This window comes from Ambystoma mexicanum, chromosome 14 (genome assembly GCF_040938575.1).
Source record: "Ambystoma mexicanum isolate Mex_15411 chromosome 14, UKY_AmexF1_1, whole genome shotgun sequence".
Classification (NCBI taxonomy): domain Eukaryota; kingdom Metazoa; phylum Chordata; class Amphibia; order Caudata; family Ambystomatidae; genus Ambystoma; species Ambystoma mexicanum.
Window position 1 is genome coordinate 317,775,425 of NC_090940.1, and position 25,510 is coordinate 317,800,934.

Consider the following 25,510-nt stretch of genomic DNA (forward strand, 5'->3'; position numbering starts at 1 on the left):
AGGAGGCATGAACAGGGAAGCACCCAATGGCAATATTGTAGCAGACCAGTGCTAAGGTGGAATTGGGGTGCAGAGCGGGGGGTTGAGGGGCAAGGGAGCATGCCTACATTGAGTACCCGCTTGCAGGCAGAGGACACATGCACGTCAGTCTTGCTATGCATAGTCCCTGGGCTGAGAGGAAGGACACCCCACGCTACATGCAGAAGTGCCAGTGAGCTGGAACATGGACCGGAGGGGCATACCGGTAGCCAGCATGTGAGTAGGGTGCAATAGTGGTGATGCGGACAGTCCCCGTCTGCTCCACATGTCCACCATCCAGCAGAGTAGACATGCATCAGGGAAACATTGCATTACTTTCACATCAGAACCATGTACACTTGACATGTAGTGGCAGTCATGCACAACACATCACACAAGTAAAACACAACATCCTCAACAAACACGCATCAACACTCACTGGACTGGGCATCAAAGTCCGGCATCTCTCCCACTCCTTCAACCGATTCAGATGGTATGAACTCCGCAACGAGTGACTCATGCGGAGTGAGGTCTTCCTCCTCTGGTGCAGGCCCACTGCCAGTCACCAGAGTCAAGTTGTAATTTGAGGCACGCTTAGCCTTAGCGCTGCATTTGAGGTCATTCCAACGCTTTATGCACTCTTGCACCATGCACACCTCGTGGCCGAATGCACTCACATGTTCTGCAACTTGCTTCCAGTGGGTATCACGGTGGGCAGCCGTAGTCTGACAATTAGCACCCGCTAGCATGTCACGGCTGTGGTCCCGCACTTAGTCCACGAGGAAGTCCAGTTCCTGTTTGCAGAAAGGCTTCTTCCTCGACGTGCCAGAGGTCGTGGCTGTGTGTGGGGTCCCAGCCTGTGCTGCAGGTGCAACCTTCCTCCTCTTGGATTGTGGCGCAGACCCTGGCTGGCTAATGCCGCCCTTATCAGTATGGCCAGTGGGTTCGGTGGTTTGAGCCAAGGGAGTGGCAGGTGGAGGGATGACCAAAGGCCTGACTTGTGTCAGTGGCAGCTGGGTGCCCTCTAATGGACCCTGCGCAGCAACATCCGCTGTGGCAGGGTCATTGACCGCAACTGTCCTGGTTGGCAGACTCACAACTGGGGTGTTGTTGGGTGCATCTGCCCCTGCACTTGCCAACACCCGGCTGTTCGGGGCAGCAGATGACATAACTGCCCCAGGGACACGTGTCTTGGTCAGGTGTTACTCACCAACTAGGATGAGGATAAGGAGGTGACCAGGACTGGTATTCACAGGGTTTGATTGAAGAGCTCGGATGGGGCCTCCAACCGAGCCTCCTCTCTGTGAGGGTATAGAACTTTAAAATGATATGACCCTCTACTGATTAAAACAGTACAAGAGCCCGATCACCCAAAAGAGCGGGGAGAACACACCGCCACGATTTTACCAGCTGTAAAAATAAAGAAGAAGAGATGAGTTTTATGATTGCAGACCGGGGATGGATTTTTCTACCTAAAGACAATATCACTGTCAAGACTATTCAAGGAACTATGACAATGGGTTGGAATAGGAAAGAAACACTCCTTACCACTAGTAGCGTTGGGATCAATCCAAGGTGAACAAAAACGGCAGTATAAAATAATAAACGGGAATGTTAGTGAGGGTTCTAACCCGAACGGCACGAGGAGCGCACTAGGTCCGGGTTGGTGCACACTCTGCGCAGCGTCCCCCTGTGCACTTGTTGAAGAAAGGTAAACGCAATCCCCAATGTCCAATAGATCAGAAGTGATAGAAATGTCAATGAATCCCAGATGGTAATTTCCCAGATGGTAAGTTCCACAAAGGTAGTTTGAGATCCTGTTAGATGTGCTGTTCGGGGCTAGTAGCAAGGGCCAGTGTAATGACAGAAGGCAGGTGTGGTGTGAATGGAAAACTTATAAGCAACTGCAGTAACAAGGCTTGCAAAAGGGAGAGCAATCCGAAATGCACGGGCACTTTCCTTCTTTTTACAGGCTAGAAATAGCAGTGATAAATGTTAGGTGAATCACTCAAAGAAGGCTGGAAAGGGTCCTGTTAACGTGCGGGCGGCAGAAGTACAAAATCGTGAGGCAAGGCAGTACGTGAAAACAAGATATAGGTCCTGGTACACTAACCTGGCAGTAAAGTACAAAGCAGCCGACAAGACGGTCCGTTAGGCAGGCAAAGGTCAAGAAATCCAGATTTCCAAGAAAGGATGAAGACGAAACTTCAAAGGCGCCAGCAACTTCAATCAGAAGCAGCGAGCCGAATGAAAAGACTGCTTTCACCCGAAAGTGAAAGCAAAACGTCAGAGCATGGTGATTGGAGGCGCAGGACACATGATAGTGCAGTGGAGCATCATGATACTCGTAGTTTGTTCGATCCCTGCCGCAATCTCCATTGTAAAAGGAACGGGGGAATGAAGCGCCGCACACCATAAGGAAGGAAAACAGGTTTGCGCGTATCTTTTAAAAAACAAGCCCATCTTCTGGAATGATGTGCACGGTGGGATGTAACAGTATCCACCCCCAAAAACGGCGCCAACCCCCTACGGGCATGGAAACGGCGCAAAAGGGCAGGTGCATGTATATTGCACAAAGGCTCCCAAGACCGGTCCTCGGGACCATAGCCCTTCCAATCAACAAGGTAGAAGGGACGACCCCTGCGCAGACGATAATCCAGTATGCCAGCCACCTCATATTCCAGGTCACCATCCACGTGCACCGGAGATGGACGAGCCGGCAGCCTGGTGGAGGCAATACAAGGTTTCAGCAGACTCGCATGAAACACGGGATGCACTTTCCACGAAGAAGGCGAAGAAAGACGCACCGCTGCAGGGTTGATCACGGCCGTTACTGGATAGGGACCCACAAATTTCAGAAGGAGCGCACGTTTGCCAGCTATGTTCAGATTGTGCGTGGAGAGCCATACCTTCATGCCTACTGTATAATCGGGTGCAGGGATCCGATGCTTATCGGCATAGAGTTTGGCCCGTCTCTGAGTCTTCAATAGGTGTCCATGAACAGAGTCATGCACCGTCTGCATGTTCCGGACGCAATCCAGAGCTGCCGGGTTATCAATTGGAAGAGCCGGATCCAGAGGCAAGGAACGAGGGTGTTGCCCGTATAAACCAAAGAAGGGAGAAACACCAGAAGATGAGTGTAAGGAATTGTTGTATGCAAATTCAGCCGGTGGGAGCATCACCGACTGGAACTGAAGACGGAGACACCTGAGATACTGTTCCATGGTGGTGTTAACCCTCTCTGTCTGGCCATCCGTTTGTGGATGAAAGGCCGAGCTGAAACGGTCCTCGATCTGAAGTGACGCCGTTAAGGCTCTCCAGAAACGTGACGTAAATTGGAACCCACGGTCTGAAACGATGATAGAGGGAAGGCCAAAGAACCTAAAAACGTTCTTAAGAAAGAGGGATGCCAATGCTGGGGCAGACGGGAGACCGATACAGGGAACAAATAAGGCCAGCTTCGTGAAATAATCGACCACAACCCAGATGGTGTTGAAGCCGTTCACAGGAGGTAAATCCACTACAAAGTCCATGGATACCATATACCACGGCTTATGTGGCACAGGGAGCGGTTGTAGGAGACCCATGGGCTTGGACCGAGTAGTTTTGCATTGGGGCAGACTGAACAGGAGGCAAGGTAGTCAATGACATCTTTAGACATTGAGGGCCACCAAGCCCAACGGCGAATAGCCTCCAAAGTCTTCTGTTGACCGGGATGAGCTGCCGAAATCGAGTCGTGTGACCAGGCTAAAGCACGAAGACGTGCTTCTCCGGGAGGTAAGTATAGCCGACCCTGGATGTAAGGCAACCCTGAACAATGTCAAGATTGAGGTTGAGGCATTTCTTTGCATGAGTGGCAACCCATTCTGTAACTATGGAACGCAAAGACGGATGTGGGGTGCATCCGCAGACCACCCTGCAGGGTAAAACCAAAGGTCGGTCAAGAACGGTACTCTGAGGATCTTGAGGCAGGCGAGACAAGGCGTCAGCATATGTATTGAGACGTGCCGGACGATAGGTGATAGTGAAGTTGAACTGTGAAAAGAAGAGGTGCCAGCGGGCCTGACGAGCAGTGAGACACTTCATAGATTTGAAAGCCAACAGACTGCGATGATCTGAGAAAACCGTAACAGGATGCTGTGCACCCAGCAAATGATGTCTCCATTCTGAAAAAGCCTCCTTGATGGCCAACAATTCCATTTCTGTAATGGGGTAATTCTTCTCATAGGGAGTGAGTTTCCTAGAGAAAAAAGCTATAGGGTTTATTTCACCAGAATCAGGACAACGCTGAGATAAGACGGCCCCAACACATTTTTTTTTTTTAATTTAAAATATATTTGTTGTTTTTAGTTCGTTTTACAAACTTTTACAACAATTTTTACGTTTCTTGAAACATTTTCTGTTCACATTATTCTTTTTTCCACAGTTAACGTATGCTATATACAAAATTTCACAGTAATTCATATATCTTTTTCATTACATATAACAAATTCTAAAATCATATTTACACTTCATAATCACAAATTACAATATCGCCGCTACTTTGCTAAGCACCTATTGCATGTATGCTGTTGACACCAGCCTTTCATTAGCTGTTTGCCTGTGCCCAGACAGTACGATTCACCAATTGCAGTTATAGTGGGAGATTAAGTAATTTCCATTGGCGTTGTTGAGGATACATTCAATCGCATACATTTATTAAAATTCAACATATGGTCAACTACTGCATTTGCTGGAGACTTTTAAGTTAAGACCCCATGGATTACATTTGCCCTTGTGGCATTGCTATCAGGGTTTAACATTAACCATGTTACTGGTCAGACGCTGTCCTTCCATGTTTTGCAGAACAGCTCAAGCGCGTAGTTTGCAGGTCAGGTCTCACCCATGCCTTATATTCAACTGGTTTCTTTTGAAGTTGCGTATTAATAATGCTTAAGAACCTTGTCAATGAACGAATCAGCGTTACATTTGTACCCCACATGCAACGAATCCACAGCCATTCTCTCCCTAGTGTCGTGATATCAGTTTTATTTTTGCCAAAGAAAGTGATGCGATGTGTTTCAAAATGCCTACAATAAACAATGAGATGCTTAAGAGTTTCCTTTATGGAGGGATTGCCACAGAATCGACATCCACCATGTGCAATTTCTACGGGCGTGATTCTCCAATATTGGATTTTTTCAATAGTCGGAAACTGATTTAACTTAAATCGTAAGTAAGTGTCCCGTTCTAATTTTGCCGGGAATTGCATCAAATATCTTGCTCTTGGGGTGTATCTAATAATAAACTGTGCTATTTCTGTGTACATTGTCAGCGTTGAAAGGGTCTCAAGGGTAATTCTCCAATCATATTCATATAGCTTTTTTTAACATATGCTGGGCGCAACTGCAAGTCGTCAATTGTTGCATTGATATTTGATAATAAATTTAACATTTCCCCATAATATTTTTTTATAGATTTGGGAGATTTCTCTGTGATCATGGTTGACAGATTTTCATACAGAGAGTTTTGTGGTGGAGTAAGCATTTTTGAAAGATTGTTAAGACGCCTCCAGTGAAGGCGAGCAGATAGGGATATGAGACCAAGTTCATGTCGTATCACTGCACTCGGGATTGCCTTAGATAGCCTTAACGTTTTTTTCCATATCACGGATTGAGCCTGGTTTAGCTCTGGTCCGATGTTTATCAAACACACGTCCAGACTATATAACACTATTGCTTCTACTTTTAACGTGTAATATTCAAATAGAGGAGACATAGAGTACTCGCAGTATCTATTGAATATAATTTTCATTTGCGCATATAGTGGTTTGATTTTATCTTGAATGCAAGCTTTCCACATGCTTTTCGACTCATTGTTGGATAGATTGTATCCAAGATATTTCACCGAGTGTATGCATTCAACTCGAGTATCTTTTAGTGCCCACTTATATTTACCATATTTTTTCTTAGAGTTATTGAATATAATGATGTTTGATTTCAGTGCATTTGCACTCAGATTATGTGATAGTGCACATTTTGCAAACATCTCTAATTTGGTTTGCAGACCAGATGGCGTGAGGTCGAACAGTAATATATCGTCCGCAAACGCCAACCACTGTATGCGCAAGCCCCCCAACTTGGCAGGATAGATGGAAGTACCCTGCCATATGTTATCCATGTCACACAAGTAGGCATTAAAAAGAGTGGATGCTAAATTGCATCCCTGTCTGACGCCAATTAACGTAGGGACTGCGTCAGATAAGTTGCCTTGTTGAGTGATACGAATCCGGACTTGTGTGTTTTCATGGAGAAGAGCTAACATGTGTAATAACATAGGATCGAACCCTGACTTTTTTAACTTGGACCATAATAATGATCGGATGACTGTGTCAAACGCAGATGTTAAATCCAGGGAGGCCATGTAGATAGGACCACATTCACCATGTTTAGATTTTGTAAGTAGGTGCGCTAGGATGGTGGCATTCAGAGGGGTGCCCATTGCCCGTCGAAAGCCCACTTGGAATCTTGAAAGCATGTTTTTGTCCTTCATGTGACGTTCCAGTTCCTTTAGAATCAAAATAGAAAATACTTTTTCTGAGGTGTCTAGAAGTGCGATTGCTCTATAACTGGCTGGATATTCTCTTTTTCCTTTTTTCCAGATAGGCACTACTATGGCAGTATTCCAAGATGTAGGGATTGATTTGGATTTGAAAATGTTATCATATTTGATTTTACATATGGAGGCCCATAACCCAGGATCTTGTTTCATGACGCATGCCGGGATGCCATCGGGCCCCGGTGCCTTTGAGTATTTTAGGTTGTTTATCACCCATTTGATGTCTAGTTCTGACCACGGACAAACAGATACAGTTGTATAGTTCGTATCACATGGATTCGTTTGCTAGAACGCAAGAGGGAGTTGGTATTTCCTTTTTATGAATGTCGTCCAAGTTGACGCAGAGATTGGAGATGTCATTACTTCTGATCGTTTGTCTACACCACTGCGGAGCATCGCCCATATGGACCTCCTGTTGTTTGTGCAGAGATAGGACCATGTTTTGATTATTTTTAATTTTTGCACTCCATTTGATGTTGCGAACTTTGTTGGTGAAGTTTCTTTTTTTGTATTAGATAATCTTCGATATTGGGACAACTTTTCTTTAATTTTCGTAAAGTTCTGTTTTTCCCACGTTTCATTTTGAGGATTGCATTATTACAAAGTTTATGAGGCTGTGATTTTGATCTATCAACGTCACTGGTTCTTAATAAGACAGTGGATGCAATCGTCTCCATGAATAACTTCTCTGTGCACTTGATGTCATGTGAATGCCAATTAGACTTTGTTAATACGGAAGTAGAAGCTTTAATTACTTTGTTTACTTCACAACATAATCAGGTATTCCATTTTTTCGAGATGTCCGGACGTTCAATTTCAACAAAGTCCAACTCTAGGTCCTTTGCTAATGCTGCTACTTTCATACCAATATTTGTGCCAATAATTAGGTGATCCCCCAGTTGTACATCTACCGTATATGCCAGTGATGATAACTGTAGCAAATTGTGTGATGCAGCCAAAAAATCAATTCTGGAGGTACTTTTATCTCGCCGCCATGTATATTGAGTTGCGTTGGAATCAAAGTCTATCAGATAAATGTCCCAGCTTTCCAAAAACTGTCTCCATCTGTTGCCATTCTCCTGTGACTGTGATTGATATGCAGAGAGCCCATGTGACACGCTTGCAGCTTCATACCCACTGCAGCATGCATTGAAATCCCCTCCAATGATTATATGATTCGAGGGATGGCGTGAGTGAATATCCTCCAGAATTGAATTTAACTGTTCCAGCATGCACTCTAGAGATATTCTGGCTGGATTCCAGTATAAATCAATTATGTAAAATGGACGCCATGAATCGTTACATAAAGAAAGCAGCACTACTAACGTGAATTCTGTGCTTTGAATCATCTCTGACTTTACATTTAAACTATTGTTAATGCAAATGGCCAGCCCTCCAGCCGGTCGCCCTTCCCCTGCCAGACTTGACTTTAGTGAGAAATGTCGTAAAGCCATTTATAACCCAGTCCTGTGTGTTCATCGTTTCCTGTATTAGAATTATCGATATCTCAGAATGAGCAGGAATTTTATCCTGCCATGTTATGAAGTTTTTGAAACCACAGGAATTCCAGGAGCAAATTGATATTTCGTTGTTACTATGTAAGATGTGCTACCGGCTTTACTTCATTTAGAGTTTTAGCTAAATGAATCAGCCATGACCAGTCTTTGATCGTGGCAGTTAAGTTGGCCAGTTGAGTAAGTGCTATTATTTCTGGCACTCTGAGGGCTTGATTGCCATCAGCTTGTGTGTCAGCCATGGAATATTTGGGTGGTTGAAATTGGAGAAAGTTTTTAGCTGCTTCATGCGATTCAAATTGAAAAAGTTCCAGTCCCAATAACTCAAAATCCATGCAGTGTTCTAAGAGCAGTTTCGTAATAATTAACGAGTGTGTTTTACATACCATTCTATTATTGTTGGAGTTAAACAGTTCCACCCAGTCAATGTCCTCTGATTTCAGATTTCTGAGCGATGGTATGAGATTGAAGATGTGCATTAGATGAGAGCGATTAATTCGTTTCTTGCCATTAACATCTTCATCGCTTTGCCATCCGATGATGTTCTCCATTTCTTTATCTACTTCTCTGGTGGCATTGGATGTGATTTCCTGTTGGCAATCAGAGCTCATTTCCTCCTCGCTCTCTTCCGGGACAGTATGTAGTTGATTGGCGCTTGTATTGCCACTTGGTTCTTTTTTGGGGAGCTCCAGTTTTTCTGTACAAATATTAGCATGTGCAGGTTGTGGTGTTACCTTCTTTTCTGTAGATGTTTTTTTCTCTTTAGGTTTCATTTCAAGCTGTGATTTAGCGTTGGTATCTGATGGTTTTTTACTCCCCTTCACTTGAAAAAAGGCGGAGAGTTGTAGCTGTTTAGATGGTTTAGATTCGATAGCCGAAGCACCTTCAATACTCATTGCGGCGGGTACTTGTGCCTCCCTGCAGTTGTGCATGTCTGTCTTCTTTAATTGTGTTGCCGTTGTGGTGATATGTGTATCCTTCTTGATTTTGGTCATTTTTTGTTTTTTTGTGACACTCTTTATTCCTATTTCTGCTTCCTTTTTTTCGTTTATCATTTTATTTTTCTCTATTTGTAGGGCTTTTTTACTTTCATCATCTAGCTGTTCCAAGTCCAGCACGCCCTCCTCTCCTGAGGTGCTTAGCTGGGTGTCTGTCATGTCCACACCTTTAGCATCATCCTGGGGCATGATTACTGATTGTGCAGTTTCAGACGCTTTAGTCTCTTTTTTAGGGTGAAGATTCCTTTTTAATTGGCGTGTGTGCATACGCTTTTGTCTTCTTGACATATAGGGTCCTGCTGAAAATGCCTTTTTGTTTTTGATAGGGACCTCATTTGTGATGTTAGCAATTGTTGCCTCATTAACTTCCTGCTGTTCATGCTCAATTATCTTTAATAAAACGGACGGGCTATCACTCTTCTCTCTGCTGGGGGAGGGAAAGCTAGATGTAGGGCTTTCCGAGCTGCCTTCCAGGTTGCAAAAAACTCTATTTGTTAGTAGAGTAAGTTTTGAGTCTAACATATCCAATTTAATTTGAATTGTATCACTAATTATCGATGGTTCAGCAGAGGCCTCTGCCTGTGTACTTTTAATCAACGTCGTTTTTTGTTCCATTGTTCCAGCACTTTAGAGTATGATCTAGATGACACCGCAAATGGTTTTTCCGAGAGGTTTTGACTGTTTTGGAATGCCGTAAGAGAACTGCAGTTTGAGTGGCCGTAGAGGACACTTGAGTTATTTTTCCTGTGGTGGAGTTGCTTGGTTTGGGTTCACCAACATTCTTTAATCCCAGAATATACCCCTCTATTTTGCTGATCTTGTTGAGGGTTTCTTTAGCTGTTTGTTTGAGTTCTCTGATTTCAAGGTGGGTGAACTCATGCCCCTTATCAAGCAAATTCAAAATTCTGGTTATTACAGGGAATGTTGCTTCTGCATTCTCAAAATCATTGAGTGCATTTGTCATTCCCATAGTTGGAATTTGGGAGGCTTCATGAGCTGCCAGGAGATTTTGTTTGTAGTCTACGGGACTGGAGCATGCTCTAGCCCCATCAGTCGTGGCTGGATTTAGTTCGTAGTTTTGAAGATTATTACTGTTCGTGGCAAAAGATGTTTGTGTTAAGATTGGATCTGAGTCATTTAGTCCCATTGGAGGGATTTGCATACAATCAGAGTTGATGCAGCTCGCACCGAATAGATGTACTTCTTCAATGGTTCCATGTCTCGGATTTGCAGGAGTCGAGGGCCCTAGTGACATACGTACTCGTTTTCCCAGCTCAGCCATTATAGTTGGAGCTAGCATAGATTCATCAGATATACCCTGTTTTAAGAGGCCACCTGACCCACTATTTGGTACATTGGTGTGTGGGTCTTCACGTATACTCATAAAATTGAGTTGCCAGAGTGTCCACCATCATACATTTCCTTCAGAGGGAACGGAGGGATTCCGTGTGGATGCGCACATGGTGTATGTACTTCTGCACTTACAGTTACAGGATTGCCTTTGATTGCATTACCATTATTTTGATCTGGCAGCATTTGTGTCTGTTCTGCCTCAGTGAGAGGTGTGGGTTGTGCGATTTTCTCACCCACCTTGCTTCTTAGCCCACTGGCCATATTTTCCTCTCGCTTTGGATGGACTGCTACGGCTGTTTTAACTACCTTGCAGACCTAGTAATATAGCTCTGTCACTTCGTATGCTAATTGAAAAGTGCTGGTGTCACTCACTTTTCAGTAGTGGTTGTGGTAAGTTCGCATACAACCCACTAGCTCACCTTATCAACAATAAACATTAGCTTCCAATTTTCATATGCACATAATTACACAGATGAATAAGGGCAAAAAAATGAAAATACTCAAAGCCACCTCACCGCCCTCAATGCCCGAACAGCCCAAACGGCACTTACGGCACTTCTGTTGACAACAATTAGAAAAAGTAAATTACAGTTATAGTGCTTCAACAGACTCAAATTCTACTAGTTCAATGGACAGGACTCCAAATACCTCAGTCAGTTAATAGGGACCCACTCCTTGCAAGACAGCCCCAACAGCGGATCCCGAAGCATCCGCTTCCACCAAGTATGGTAACAGTGGATTAGGGTGCTGTAGTACCGGGGCAGAGGAGAAGGCCTCTTTTAGAGCATCAAAGGCCTCTTGTGCCTCAGGAGTCCAACGGAAGGGTTGCTTGGAACTAGTCAATGCTGTCAAAGGAGCTGAGATGGAGGAGAAGGAGTGTATGAAACGTCTATAGAAATTTGAGAAGCCCAAGAACGACTGAAGTGTTTTGACTGAGGTGGGAATAGGCCATTCTAAGACTGCCTTAACTTTCAAACGGCTCATTCTGATACCCTGATTAGTGAGATCATAACCAAGGAATTCGACCTCAGTAGTATTGAAGACACATTTCTCGGCTTTAACTAATAAATGGTTCTCTCGCAGTCTCTGCAGAACAAAAAGCACATGTTCCTTATGTGCCTGCCTAGATGAAGAGTATATCAGGATATCATCCAGGGTAGACTACTACGAACTGGTCCAAACAGTCACGGAAGATATCGTTCATAAAGGCCTGAAACGTGGCCGGAGCATTGCATAGCCCAAAGGACATGACAAGATACTCGAATAATCCGTACCGGGTTTTGAACGCCGTCTTCCATTCGTCCCCCTTGCGTATACGTACAAGATTGTACGCTCCCCTCAGATCCAGTTTGGTAAATATAACAGAAGTGCCTAATTGATACAGAAGAACAGAGATTAACGGAAGGGGGTACTGGTTTTTTACTGTGACCGAATTTAAGGCCCTATAGTCAATGCAAGGGCGAAGATCACCCTCCTCCTTAGGAACGAAGAAGAGCGGGGAGGCTGCAGGGGACCTGGACGGCCTGATGAACCCGTTGCTCAAGGCTTTCTCAATGTAGTCTTTTAATATCTTATCCTCTGGTAACGTAAGGGAGTACACTCTGCCAGCTGGAATTTTGGCCCCAGGTGTTAAATCAATAGGGCAATCGTATGGACGATGTGGTGGTAAGTGGTCGGCTCCACCCTTGTCAAAGACATCACGGTAGGCCTGATATTCCAATGGAATAGTTATATCAGGAGCAGTGGTAACAGCCCCGATAAGGGCTGTGGAGGCGACTAATGCTTGACAGGAAGAATCGGGTGACACATTAGTGCTTTGAAAGCATTGTTCATTGCAGACCGGGGATGGAAACTGAACGACCCCCTTAGCCCAGTCAATGGCGGGGTTATGTTGTTGAAGCCAGGGAACCCCTAAGATGACCTGGAACTGGGGGGCCTTGATCAAGTCGAATGTTATGTTCTCGGTATGCCCTTCTTTGGTTTGCATTCGAACCAGAGAAGTGTTTTGGGTGACCAACCCAGATACCAAGGAGGTACCGTCCACTGCATGAACGGTTTCTGGACGTACCTTGGACACCATAGGCACATTAGTCATAGTCCATGTAGTTCCCTGTGGCGCCGGAGTCAATAATGGCTAAAGAAGAAAAAGAGATGTCGGGAGTCGCTGTAAAGACCACAGGCAAGCTAACAGGGGCAGAGTTGACCCCGTGTGAGTCCAAAGAATGTACCCCCGGCGTAGGGACTCTTACTAGCGCCGGGTTCTGGTGTTTCCCGCCTTCCTAACAGGTTTCTTTGGACAGTCCTTAAGTAGATGGTCCGCCGAACCGCAATACATACAAAGATTGTTAGATCTGCGGTGTTCCCTTTGGGCTGGAGTAAGGGGTCCCCGTATAGCCCCCACTTGCATGGGTTCAGGGGCGGACAAGGAAGAACTGGCGGTTTCCAGCAGTGGAGGGGTCAAACCTGCTGGTTTGCGTTCCCCTTTTCTTTCTGCTCTTCGGGCGTCGATCTGCAAAACCAAATCCAGGAGTTCACCAAAAGCCGTGGGAACTGTAGGTACGGTTGCTAGTACGTCTTTTAATTCCTCTGATAGCCCTTTGTAAAAGACTGCTGATTTTTTCTCTTCTGGCCAGTCCGTTTCGGCTGCCAGTTGATTAAACCTAGTAAGATAGGTAAACAGAGAGGATGTCCCTTAGGGAAGGCAGTAGGGCGACAAAGAAAGTGCAGCTTGCACTGATTAATAAAGGTCCTATAATTTTTTGGGTCTACAAGAAATCTCTCAGGAGGAGCTAACGGGAATTGGGAAGCCATCAGTACTGGGGCCGCAGCAAACCCCGATGCTGAGGGATTAGAGACCCCTGAAGTCGATGCAGAAGCGTTTGAGACGTCTATCCCCAAAGACTGCGGCTGCGGAAATCTTTGTAGGTTATCAATCCTGTGACTCAGAGCATCATGAGCTACTGAAATCTCAGCCCGGAGTTCTGCCACCAGACGTACCATGGCGGCTAAGGGGTCCTCTCCTTCCATTATTAGTAAGGCTTCTGATTCTGTTACTCACCAACTAGGATGAGGATAAGGAGGTGACCAGGACTGGTATTCACAGGGTTTGATTGAAGAGCTCGGATGGGGCCTCCAACCGAGCCTCCTCTCTGTGAGGGTATAGATCTTTAAAAATGATATGACCCTCTACTGATTAAAACAGTACAAGAGCCCGATCACCCAAAAGAGCGGGGAGAACACACCGCCATGATTTTACCAGCTGTAAAAATAAAGACGAAGAGATGAGTTTTATGATTGCAGACCGGGGATGGATTTTTCTACCTAAAGACAATATTACTGTCAAGACTATTCAAGGAACTATGACAATGGGTTGTAATAGGAAAGAAACACTCCTTACCACTAGTAGAGTTGGGATCAATCCAAGGTGAACAAAAACGTCAGTATAAAATAATAAACAGGAATGTTAGTGAGGGTTCTAACCCGAAAGGCACGAGGAGCGCACTAGGTCCGGGTTGGTGCACACTCTGTGCAGCGTCCCCCTGTGCACTTGTTGAAGAAAGGTAAACGCAATCCCCAATGTCCAATAGATCAGAAGTGATAGAAATGTCAATGAATCCCAGATGGTAATTTCCCAGATGGTAAGTTCCACAAAGGTAGTTTGAGATCCTGTTAGATGTGCTGTTCGGGGCTAGTAGCAAGGGCCAGTGTAATGACAGAAGGCAGGTGTGGTGTGAATGGAAAACTTATAAGCAACTGCAGTAACAAGGCTTGCAAAAGGGAGAGCAATCCGAAATGCACGGGCACTTTCCTTCTTTTTTACAGGCTAGAAATAGCAGTGATAAATGTTAGGTGAATCACTCAAAGAAGGCTGGAAAGGGTCCTGTTAACGTGCGGGCGGCAGAAGTACAAAATCGTATGGCAAGGCAGTCCGTGAAAACAAGATATAGGTCCTGGTACACTAACCTGGCAGTAAAGTACAAAGCAGCAGACAAGACGGTCCGTTAGGCAAGCAAAGGTCAAGAAATCCAGATTTCCAAGAAAGGACGAAGACGAAACTTCAAAGGCGCCAGCAACTTCAATCAGAAGCAGCGAGCCTAATGAAAAGACTGCTTTTACCCGAAAGTGAAAGCAAAACGTCAGAGCATGGTGATTGGAGGCGCAGGACACATGATAGTGCAGTGGAGCATCATGGTACTCATAGTTTGTTCGATCCCTGCCACACTCTCCATTGTAAAAGGAACGGGGGAATGAAGCGCCGCACACCATAAGGAAGGAAAACAGGTTTGCGCGTACCTTTTAAAAAACAAGCCCATCTTCTGGAATGATGTGCACGGCGGGATGTAACATCAGGGCAGCCCTGCGTGCCCCTACGGTTTCCCTCCTGGCCTGTTGGAAATCTTCCAAGGGCTCTTCAAGTGCCAACACAGCCTACGCTGGCAGACCCTGAACCTGGGTGGTGGTGTCCACAGCTGCACCTGCAGCTACCACTACCCTTGGGCCCGTGGCAGTCGAAGAAACGGACTGCCGGGTCACACGGGCGCCAGTGCCAGATGCAGAAGCTGCATCTCCCGGAACCACAGGGGGTGGTGGCATGACTGCACTGACACATGGCACAACATCGTGCTCAAGTGGCGCACCCCTGCCTCTTCCCCCTCTGCGGCCACCCAGGACACCCTGGAGTCCCCCTACTCCCTGGTCAACCCTGCCATGTCCCCGACCACGCCCGCCATGAGGAGGACGCCCAGCTGAGGCGCCCCTCACCTTTGGTGGCCTCCCAACCATGGCACAGATGTAGTAGTGCCGGCACAGATGGAGTAGTGCCAATGGGAGGTGTACACCACAATTGACCTGGGCAATTGGGGTGAAGGGGGTGGGATGCAAGATGTTAACAGCCCCCCTGCACCTGCAAGGCTGTATGTGACCCCGGTGATGTAGTGACGGGTCACGCAACGCTCAGGCCCCCCAAAACTGCAGTAAAACCGTGCACGTAACCCTGCAGCCTACGTGTGTGGAATCAACCTCCCGCAGTACCCGGTGGCACCCAGTAACACAAACAACACGTAGGCTACTATGACCTCGAAAACGGGTGCTATACACAGGGGCACCCGCAGTGGGAAAAATAGCGTGCGCGACTCACCTCTGACTAGCGTGATGCAGAAAAACACGCGTAGCCAATACCCCCGCCAAAAGAAGAGATACGTCCTTGATAGCTCTGAAGGTGTGATGGCGCGTGAAACAACACGAAGCAGGAACACACGTCAGTCTCCACAAAAGACACGTACAGCGAACTGCTGGCCCCGCTCACCTTTAACCCGTGCTGAGAGAAATGCCAGCGCACGTCACATCACTTACGCGCGTATGCCCTTTCCTCGGATTATACACATTCACACGCGGACGTGCAGTTTTTTCACGCACGCTGAACCGCTATGCCCACGTCAGGAGGGAAACGCCCGCGCACATAACGTCACAGAAGCGCTTACGCGCTAAGGGCCTTTGGTCGAATTACACACTGACGTGCAATTTTTTCATGTGCCAAATCACTCTGTATCAAGCTGGCCACGCAACAACACACGGAAGACCATGCTCCTGCCCAGAAGGCCGAATTACTGCCCCCCAGAGCCCTGAGCACGCTCCCACCTGCCATCTGCTGCTGCCTGCCTGCCTGCTGCCCACGTGCCCTGCTATTTGGTTCCTGAATGTCAGCCAGGGTTCCAGTTGCTGTGTCCACCCCTGCTGGAACAGAAGACTCCCGACTGGGATACCATCACTCCACAGTCCAGCCCCAGGACCCAGTTGCCCACCCACGCCTGCCTCGGGGGTCGCCATGTTGGGGCAAACACCATCTGAGACCACTGGCGACCCCCAGCCAGAGAGGCAGAGGGCCACCAGCTTCAGTGTGAAGGAAGTTGGTGTCCTGGTGGAGCATGTCCTGTGGCATTTTGATGCCCTCTTCGGAACATCACGCGCCAATAAGGAAGGACGGGAGAGGATCTGGGACGACGTAGTTGTTGCCATCAACGCGGAGGGGGTGGCAACCCACGACATCAAGCACGTCAAGAAGCGCTGGGAGGACTTGAGGTCCAGGACCCTCTACAAGGCCCGGCGCCTCACGGAGGTGGGCCGGGTCAGCATGAGTGACATCCAGATGTGGGTCCTGGAATGCGTAGGCCCAGCGCTCCACGCCCAGATCCTGCAGAGGAAGACCCGTCTGGAGTTGAGCGGTAAGTGGCCAAGCATTGGTGTGTGAGACAAGGCATGTTGCAGTGCGCTGGTAGTCTGATACTTGCCTGTATGTGTGACATAGGCCATGTATGGATGTGTGTGTGCAGGGACATCTTGGTCATGCATGTGAGACCAGTAATGTGTGAACCACATGGTTGGTGCATGAGTTACAATGCAACATGGGTAGCTGTATGGAAAATGCACACATAAAAGCATGCCAGTGTCTGTTCTTGCACATGGTGGGGGTGTGAGGGATGTATGGTGCACATGTGTGTGTGTCTGAGAATTGTGTGTGTGACTTGGGTACGCCATGGATTCATGACACATGTCTGTGATGATGTGCACATTCACTCATGCAGTGCGGTCACCGTTGTATGCACTGTGTCTATCCACTGTGTCCATGGTGTGCAAGGCATGATGCATGACCCTGCGGTGATGTGTGAGCATGGGATCAGTGTGAGCCATGATGCATGTGAGTTTGAAGGCAAGATGTTGGTTAATAGAGGCCCTTGTGCATGGATGGTGATGTTGATTGCAGGCGGCGTGCCTGTTCATGCATGTGTGTTGTGTGCATTCACCCATGTGTTGTGGAGGGACAGGATGGAAGTGACGTTAGACACTGCAACTCATGTGTTATTGCTTCCTGTCTAGGGGAATGTTGTACTGTACCCTGATGCTTGTATTCTATGTCTCCCTCTACGCAGCGTCAAGTGAAGAAGAGGGCGGAGACGGCGCTGTGGAGCCAAGCAGCAGGGATGCCTCCACCGGGCAGCGACGTAAGGCCGAGCCACCCTCCTAGGACTTGCCATCATCCGGGAGCAAGGGGGCTGGTGCTGCGTCTGCCACTATGGCTGTGGCGGAAGGGCCGGGTGAGCCCCCACAGGGGCTTGCAATGGCGGAAGACGGTACGGAGACATCCAGGTTGGTGGTCTCCACAGAGGAGGAGGAACCCGCTACTGAGCCGCACATGGGGCCTGGTGGGGGTAGTACCAGTGTCACTGGTGCAAGTGGTGCAGTCCAGGGCCAGGGTCAGGAGGCAGCACAGGTCACCGCGGAGGGGCCTGTGCATGTCCCTGTCCTTGACCCTGTGACTGCACCACCATGCACCAGCAGGGATGCCCCGTCCCAGGCCCGTCCGCAGGTAGGGGAGAGTGCCATGTCATCTGCCTCTCCACTACCTGCGGATGAGGGGTCCCATGAACGTATGGGCTCCGTCCTGATTGGTGTCGCGCTGCGCACGCGTGACATTTGTGATGACGTGCGTTCTTCCTGGGCGGAGAACGCACGCCGTCACGAACAGCAGTGTCGCGACGTGGCATTGTTGGGAGGGGCCCTGGTCGGTGGGTTCCTACATGTGTCGCGCACTCTGGTGGACCTCTCCTCCTCTGTGGAGACTATGCGCCAGTCGTTCTCCCTGCCGTCTTCCGGCCCAGATTCCACCAGGGCCCCCTGTGGACCTGGCCCGACCAACATAGCCAGCTTGGTGGAGCTCACATCCCTGCCACAGTCGGGAGTCGGTGGTCCAGCAGGGGTTGACACCACAACTGGAGACCAGCTGATGGAGGATGTGCAGGCACCATCGGACAGGGCACATGGACAGCAGCAGCAAGAGCAGGCTGTAGGTGGGAGCAATGATGGCTCAGGGCCATCAACATCGGAGGGGCAGGCATCGGCCAGAGGGCAGGAGGACCCAGGAATGGGAGTGTCTTCCGTGTGGCAGCGGTTGGGCCAGCGGAGCGGCGGCGGGGGGAAGAGGCGCGGCTCACCATGGTCAGGGCGGAGTTCTCCATGCATCGGGCGTTGAGGCGGGCAGAGTCCCTCGAGGCAACTCGCAGGGAGTTGGAACAAGCCATGAGTGCCTCCCTGCGAGACCTCGGGGCCAGGGCAGAGGCCCGCCTCCAGGACATCGACATGGAGTTCGATGATTCCCTGGCCCGGGACAGCACAGAGTGAGCCACAGGACTTGCTCGCCGCAATTGTATATAGTTAGATAGTGTTAGGTTTCCGTTCTGTTTTTGTTTATTTTGGGGCGCTTGGACAATGCACCACGTTTTTGTATATAGTTCTTTATTAGGTAGTCTTTTTTGTAGGTTTCATTTCATTTTTGGGCTCATGGACCCTGGATTGGTGATTTATATATAGTTGAACAGTGGATTTGTCTTTTTTTTTTCATTTCACCATGGAGCAATGGATTTCACTTATTTTTTTCCCTTGGATTTGCTTTGTTGGACTGAGACTTTGGACACATTTTAATTTGGATTTTTTTGGATTCTGATTTCATATTTTTGATTATTTTCCGGACATGCTGCGTTTTATTTCTTCTTCACGTTATTGTGTGTTTTCTTTTCATTACATTCATTTTGGGTTCAAAACATTTTTGTTTCATACTTCGATGTGTGGTATTCTCTCATTGATTTCATGCATGTCATGATGTGGGTTTTCACATTCACTTGCACCCATTGTGTGTGTGTGACAGACATGTTCATTTACATACTTGCCATTCGGGTTGTATCATGTAATGGGCATTTCTATGTGGGTGGATGCAATACTTGGTTGGGTCTTTGGGCTGGGGTGGTGTGGGGTGTGATGTGGCTGGTCATAAGGCCCATGATTGAGGATCGTCATGATGTGGGGGCAGAGGGACATGAGTGGGGGCCTGCTGGCAGGTGCCCCTGAATGCTGGGGTGTGGGGGTGTTGGGGGACATGTGTGGGGGCCTGCTGGCAGGTGCCCCTGACTGCTGGGGGGTGGGGGTGCTGGGGGACATGTGTGGGGGCCTGCTGGCAGGTGCCCCTGACTGCTGGGGATGGGGGTGCTGGGGGACATGTGTGGGGGCCTGCTGGCAGGTGCCCCTGAATGCTGAGGGGTGGGGGTGCTAGGGGACATGTGTGGGGGCCTGCTGGCAGGTGCCCCTGACTGCTGGGGGGTGGGAGTGCTGGGGGACATGTGTGGGGGCCTGCTGGCAGGTGCCCCTGAATGCTGGGGAGTGGGGGTGCTGGGGGACATATGTGGGGGCCTGCTGGCAGGTGCCCCTGAATGCTGGGGGGTGGGGGTGCTGGGGGACATGAGTTGGTGATCACTAGTGCAAGTTGACATGTGACATGGCTGGGGGGCATGCCCATGGTGGATGGACTGCCTGCGGCACATGACCAGGGGTGCAGGGTAGTCCCCTGTGGTGTGGGCTGCCTGCAGGGGCCGTGGAGGGGGTAGAGGGGACACCTGGGAGGACCTACAGTGCTAGTTCACTTGTGGGACTCCACGCGCACCCCACTGGATACACGTATCCCGCTCTGACAGCGAAATTGCGTGTGAAACTTCCCGCGCACCCCAGGAATACACGTACCCCACTCACACAGGGCCTATCGCGTGTGAAACTTCCTGCGCACCCCCGAAATACACGTACCCCACTCGCACAGGGCCTATAGTGTGTGGAACTTCCCGCAAACCCCCGAAATACAGGAACCCTGCTCCAATCGCGTGTGAAACTTCCCGCGTACCCCCGAAATACACGTACCCCACTCACACAGGGCCTATCGCGTGTGAAACTTCCCGCGCACCCCCGAAATACACGTACCCTGCTCCAATCGCGTGTGAAACTTCCCGCATACCCCCGAAATACACGTACCCCACTCGCACAGGGCCTATCGCGTGTGAAACGTCCCGCGCACCCCCAAAATACACGTACCCTGCTCCAATCGCATGTGAAACTTCCCGGAACCCCAGTTATACACGTACCCCGCTCCAATAGCGTGTGAGACTCCCGTGCAGCGGGTTACGTGTATTCGGAGGGGTGCACGGGAAGTTTAACAGGCGTTTTCGTGGTTGGGGGCCTGTGCGCCATGTACGGGATTTGTGTGCTGTGCATGGCGCAAGGGGAGGGGTTAGGGGCGTAACTGGTGCTGCTGCAGGGTCGCTGCGCCACTCTGCGCCACGGCTGGTTTTGGAAGCTAAAATCCATGAATATGCTGTGCGCAGGAATGGATTTTAGCGCACGCGGCTGGCGCAGAAAGTCGCACGTGCACACTGTGCGCCAGCCGCGTGCGCCACTTGTGCGCTGAATTCTAGGAATTACCCCCTTAGTCTTCTACTCAATTACTCAATTGACTCTCATTCCTAGCTGTGTTTGATATTGCACTCAATTGCTAAATTGACTCTAGCAGTGTTTAGTATTGTACTCAATTGTTCTGTTATGCGTAGGCTTCTCTGCCACTATACAGGACTCTCAAACCTAGCTGTTTTTAGTCTTTTACCCAATTGACCTACTGACTCTCAGTTCTGACAGCATTTGGTACTGTACTCAATTGCTCAATTGACTCTCAATTCCAGCCGTGATTTGTATTTTACTCAATTGTTCTGCTAGGCGTAGGCCTCTCTCCCACTATACAGGACCCCATATCCAGTTGTACTCAGTCACTACCTGAAGCCAGGCCTCTCCTGCTGTCCAGTCATCTCATATCTGGGCGCTGAACTATTACTTCATAAAACCCAGACCTTCCTCTAGCTACCAAGGGGCCCCCAACACCACTACTCGAACAACCGCCCGAGATCATTTGAAACAGGGCCCCCCACCCGTCCGGCCCCCAATGGAAACGTTAAGCACTGCATGCCATTATTGATCATTCAAACCAGTGAAACCAAGTCCCAACTCCCTGCCATACCCGGAGAACGATCACTACTCACCTGAGTCCTAAACCACCCGATAGCTGAACGCCCACCTCCCCAAAATCCCTTGGCAGTGCAACCATAGGAAACACACCCGACCCATCGACAGAAATGACGGGCTGAAACTGAGAGCATCCAAGCATATCAAGACTAAAGAAACATCAATACTGTGGTTGCACAATGCATCACAGAGGACCACTTACCTTGCTACCTCTGCATCGTGAACCAAAATGCCCCGACCCAGAAAGGGACGCCGAGAAAGAGAGCAAGAACGTGGAACCATAGCAACAGACACAAAGCCAACAGCACCCAGCAGAAGCAGCCTCAAATTTAAGAAACATCCCACCTAATACGGTTATCACCAGAACAAACTATGTAAGAGAAAAATCCTTATCTTACACCTTACCATGTGACAACCATGGACCGTCGATGCCTCAACAACACTGAAATCTCGACACATACAAAGAATCCCCCGAAACACCCGGACAAAAGAAGGGAGCACCCAATAAGAGAGTGGGATGATTCCAACCCTCTTACACCATACATTACAAAAACAGAGGAGCACCATTGATAACCACAACAAACTAGACAAGACGACAAAGCCCTGGTAACCAACAACCCTACCACTAACCTAACAGCCCGATTCAATGAAGAAGAAGCCATCTCTTATCTTCAACCAATCGTCATCACTGGAGAAGCACCACAATTGAACAGCCATGCTATCAACCTAGTGTACCGCTTCAATGAAGAAGCAGCCGTCGCTGTTCTTCATCCAATCGACATCAATACAGAAACACCTCGACGGAACAGCCACAAACCAGAACTAGGAAAAACCAATAAACAAAACCACACCAAGAAAATCCACGGTAATTTAATAAACACGAGGTCAATATCCAAACATTCAACTGAAATATAGTACCTCCTATCTGATGGCGGTATCAACATCCTATTTGTAACTGAAACACGGCTAGACGACAACTACAAGATCACCCTCACCAACTGCCTGCCTGAAAACTTCAAATGCATCCAAGCAAACAGGAAAACTAAAAACTAAAAGAGGGGGGGGGCTGGTAATCATCCACGAGGAACACCTGGCTATCAAACTGGAAGATCCATTAAACATCGATAAATGCTAATCAGTGGCAAAATGGTTCACCCCACTACTCGGCGCCATTAAAAGAAAAAAACGAAAACTAGAATCAGAATGGAGGATCAACAACGCTGCAAACAAACTGAAATTTCTGCAACAGATTTGCTCCTACAAAAAGGAAATACAAAAAGCGAAGAGAAAAGATGACGATAATCGAATTTTCAAAGCACCAAACAGCCAAAAAGAACTCTTCTAAATCATAAATGAAATAAAAAACCCACCGGGATGCAACAACACGCCAATTCCATAGATGAAACGGTGTGCAGTCATTTTTTCGAAAAAAAAATGTCGAAAGACAATAATGTCGAAAAATAAATGTAGAAAAAAAAAAGTTGAATTCCTTTTTTTAATTATATATTTATTTTGGGGTCCAGGAATAAAAAAAGGGGTAAAATAAAAAAAATAAAAAAGGGGGGTTGGGGGGGAACCCCCCATTTCGAATAAAAAACATCATTAAAAAATGTGACTTTTTTTTCGACATTTTTTTTCATCAAAAAATGACTTTCGACATTTTTCATTTAGAAAAAATGACTATGAACCAGATGAAACTATGCAATGACGTAGGAGACCACTTCAAAAATAAAATCATTCCCATCCAACAATCCATACAAAGCAGACCACGCAATCACACTGCAGACCCCACCTATCCTCACGAGGAACATCCGAACAAACTACAAAGCTTTCCCGAAATATCAGTGGAGACTTTTATCAAACTGGTAAATCAAAGCAACAAATCAGGATCTTCCGAAGACCCCTACTCCCTGACATATACAAATCTATTCTCAAACAAGGAACTCCCATGAAATACCATAGGAATGTCCTCAACTTTTCGATCTCAACAGGTAAAGTACCACAGACCTTCAAATCGGCGTACATCAGGCTGCTACTAAAAGACACAGCAGGAAACGTAGAAGACTTATCCAATTACAGACCCATCTCCAATATCCCGTACATAGCCAAACTGCTAGAAACATACGTTTACAAAACAACCCAAGAATTCATAGAAGAGCACTGCCTACTAGACCAGGCACAAGTTGGCTTCAGACCAATGAGAGGAACAGAATCAGCTCTCCTCTCAATATGGGACGGCCTAAAAGCAAATGTAGACTCTGACAACAGTACTGCCTTGATACTTCTAGACCTATCTGTATCATTTGACACAGTCAATCACGACATCCTCATAATGAGATTAGTTGGACTGGGAATAACAGACACCACCCTACTATGGATCAAATCCTTCCTAACAAACAGAACGGAAACCGTATGTATGAAACCTTTCAAGTCCAACCCAAGAGACTCCACATGCGGAGTACGACAAGGATCATCTTTCTCTCCGCTTTTATTCAACATCTACCTATATCTATTAATCAAAATCATTAAAAGACACGGCCTCACCTGCTTCAACAACACCGACGACAGACAAATAATCTTCAAAATACAAGACACCCAAGAATAAAACACAACACTAGAGAACTGCCTTCGTGATATATTAATTGGATGAACTGGAACCACTTCAAAAATCAACCCAGGCAAAACAGAGATAATGATCGTCACAAAAAACAGAGGACACATAAAATACATCCCTTGGCCTAGAGAACTCGGTATGACCCCAGCGCCATCGTCGATTGTAAAAAAACCTGGGGGTCCTGATGGACAACAATCTCACTCTAGAGCCACAACTCAAGAAATGCTTCTTTCTCCTGCGAGCAGCAAAAAAGGATTCTACCGTTCCTCTCATTCGCTAACAAAACACTTACCATCATCGCTCTGGTCATGTCCAGAGTAGATTATGCCAATAGCCTATACCTCGGCATGCCTGAACGACATCTAAAAAAACTACAACGCATACAAAATGCAGCAGCCAGACTCCTCCTCAAACGACCCCGAAGAGAACACATCACACCTGCGCTAAAAATAGTACATTGGCTACCAATAAAACAACGGATAAAATTTAAATCAATGTGCATCACGCACAGAGCTATATACAACCAAAGCGCAGAATTCCTGAGAGATAAATTACGCCTACACCAGCCGACAAGAACGCTCAAATCAAGCAACGACATCCGCCTGGAACCAAAACCCTACACCAGAAGAAAACTCGGAGGATCCTCTTTCTCTGACCAGGCACAGAAAACTTGGAATGACCTACCAAAGAATATACGGAACACAAGAAACCACCTGGTATTCAGGGAACTGCTCAAATCCTGGCTTTTCAATGCGTAACTAGAAGACCATCCACAAGAACGCCCACACCGCTAAAATGATGAATAAAGATACCGACCCGGTTCCAACTAAACAAATGAACACAAACAGAATCCAAGTAACGCACTCCACAACATACCATAAGACATAATGAGAGATAGCCACAAGAGGAGAACATTAAAGACTGAACACATAGACAGACTAAGACGGAAGCACTTAGATGACTCATCCATAGCATCCCGGCCTGTACCTCACCCGAAGATCCAGCAGACAATTTCACATAGTTGGTAGGGAAAGAGGACACCACAACTCCTGCTCCAACACCCAAGGAGGAGAATAGACACTCCAATCTCACCATATATAGTTCATTAGAATACAACACTATACATATACCGAATTGTGACTATTGTATACATATACTATACATACACAGGCGCATACATTTGGACCGAGTTGTGAACATTGTCTGACGCCGCGTCTGGATGGGACTGTGGAGGTCGGCAGGTGCCCCACTTATATGGTATTGTAATATTTTGGATTGCGGGTGTTGGCTAGTGCCACACTTGGTCAGAGTTGTGAAGGGTGGCAAGCAACACACTTGGAACTGTGAATATTGGCATGTGCTGCATTTGGATGGGGTTGTGAGTGTTGGCCTGCGTCGCACAACGATTGGATGGTGGGTGTTGGCAAAGTGCTGCAATTTGTTGGAACTGTGAGGGTTGGCAGGCGACACACTTGGAGTTGTGAATGTTGGCATGTACAACATTGGATGGAGTTGCGAATGTTGTCAGGCGC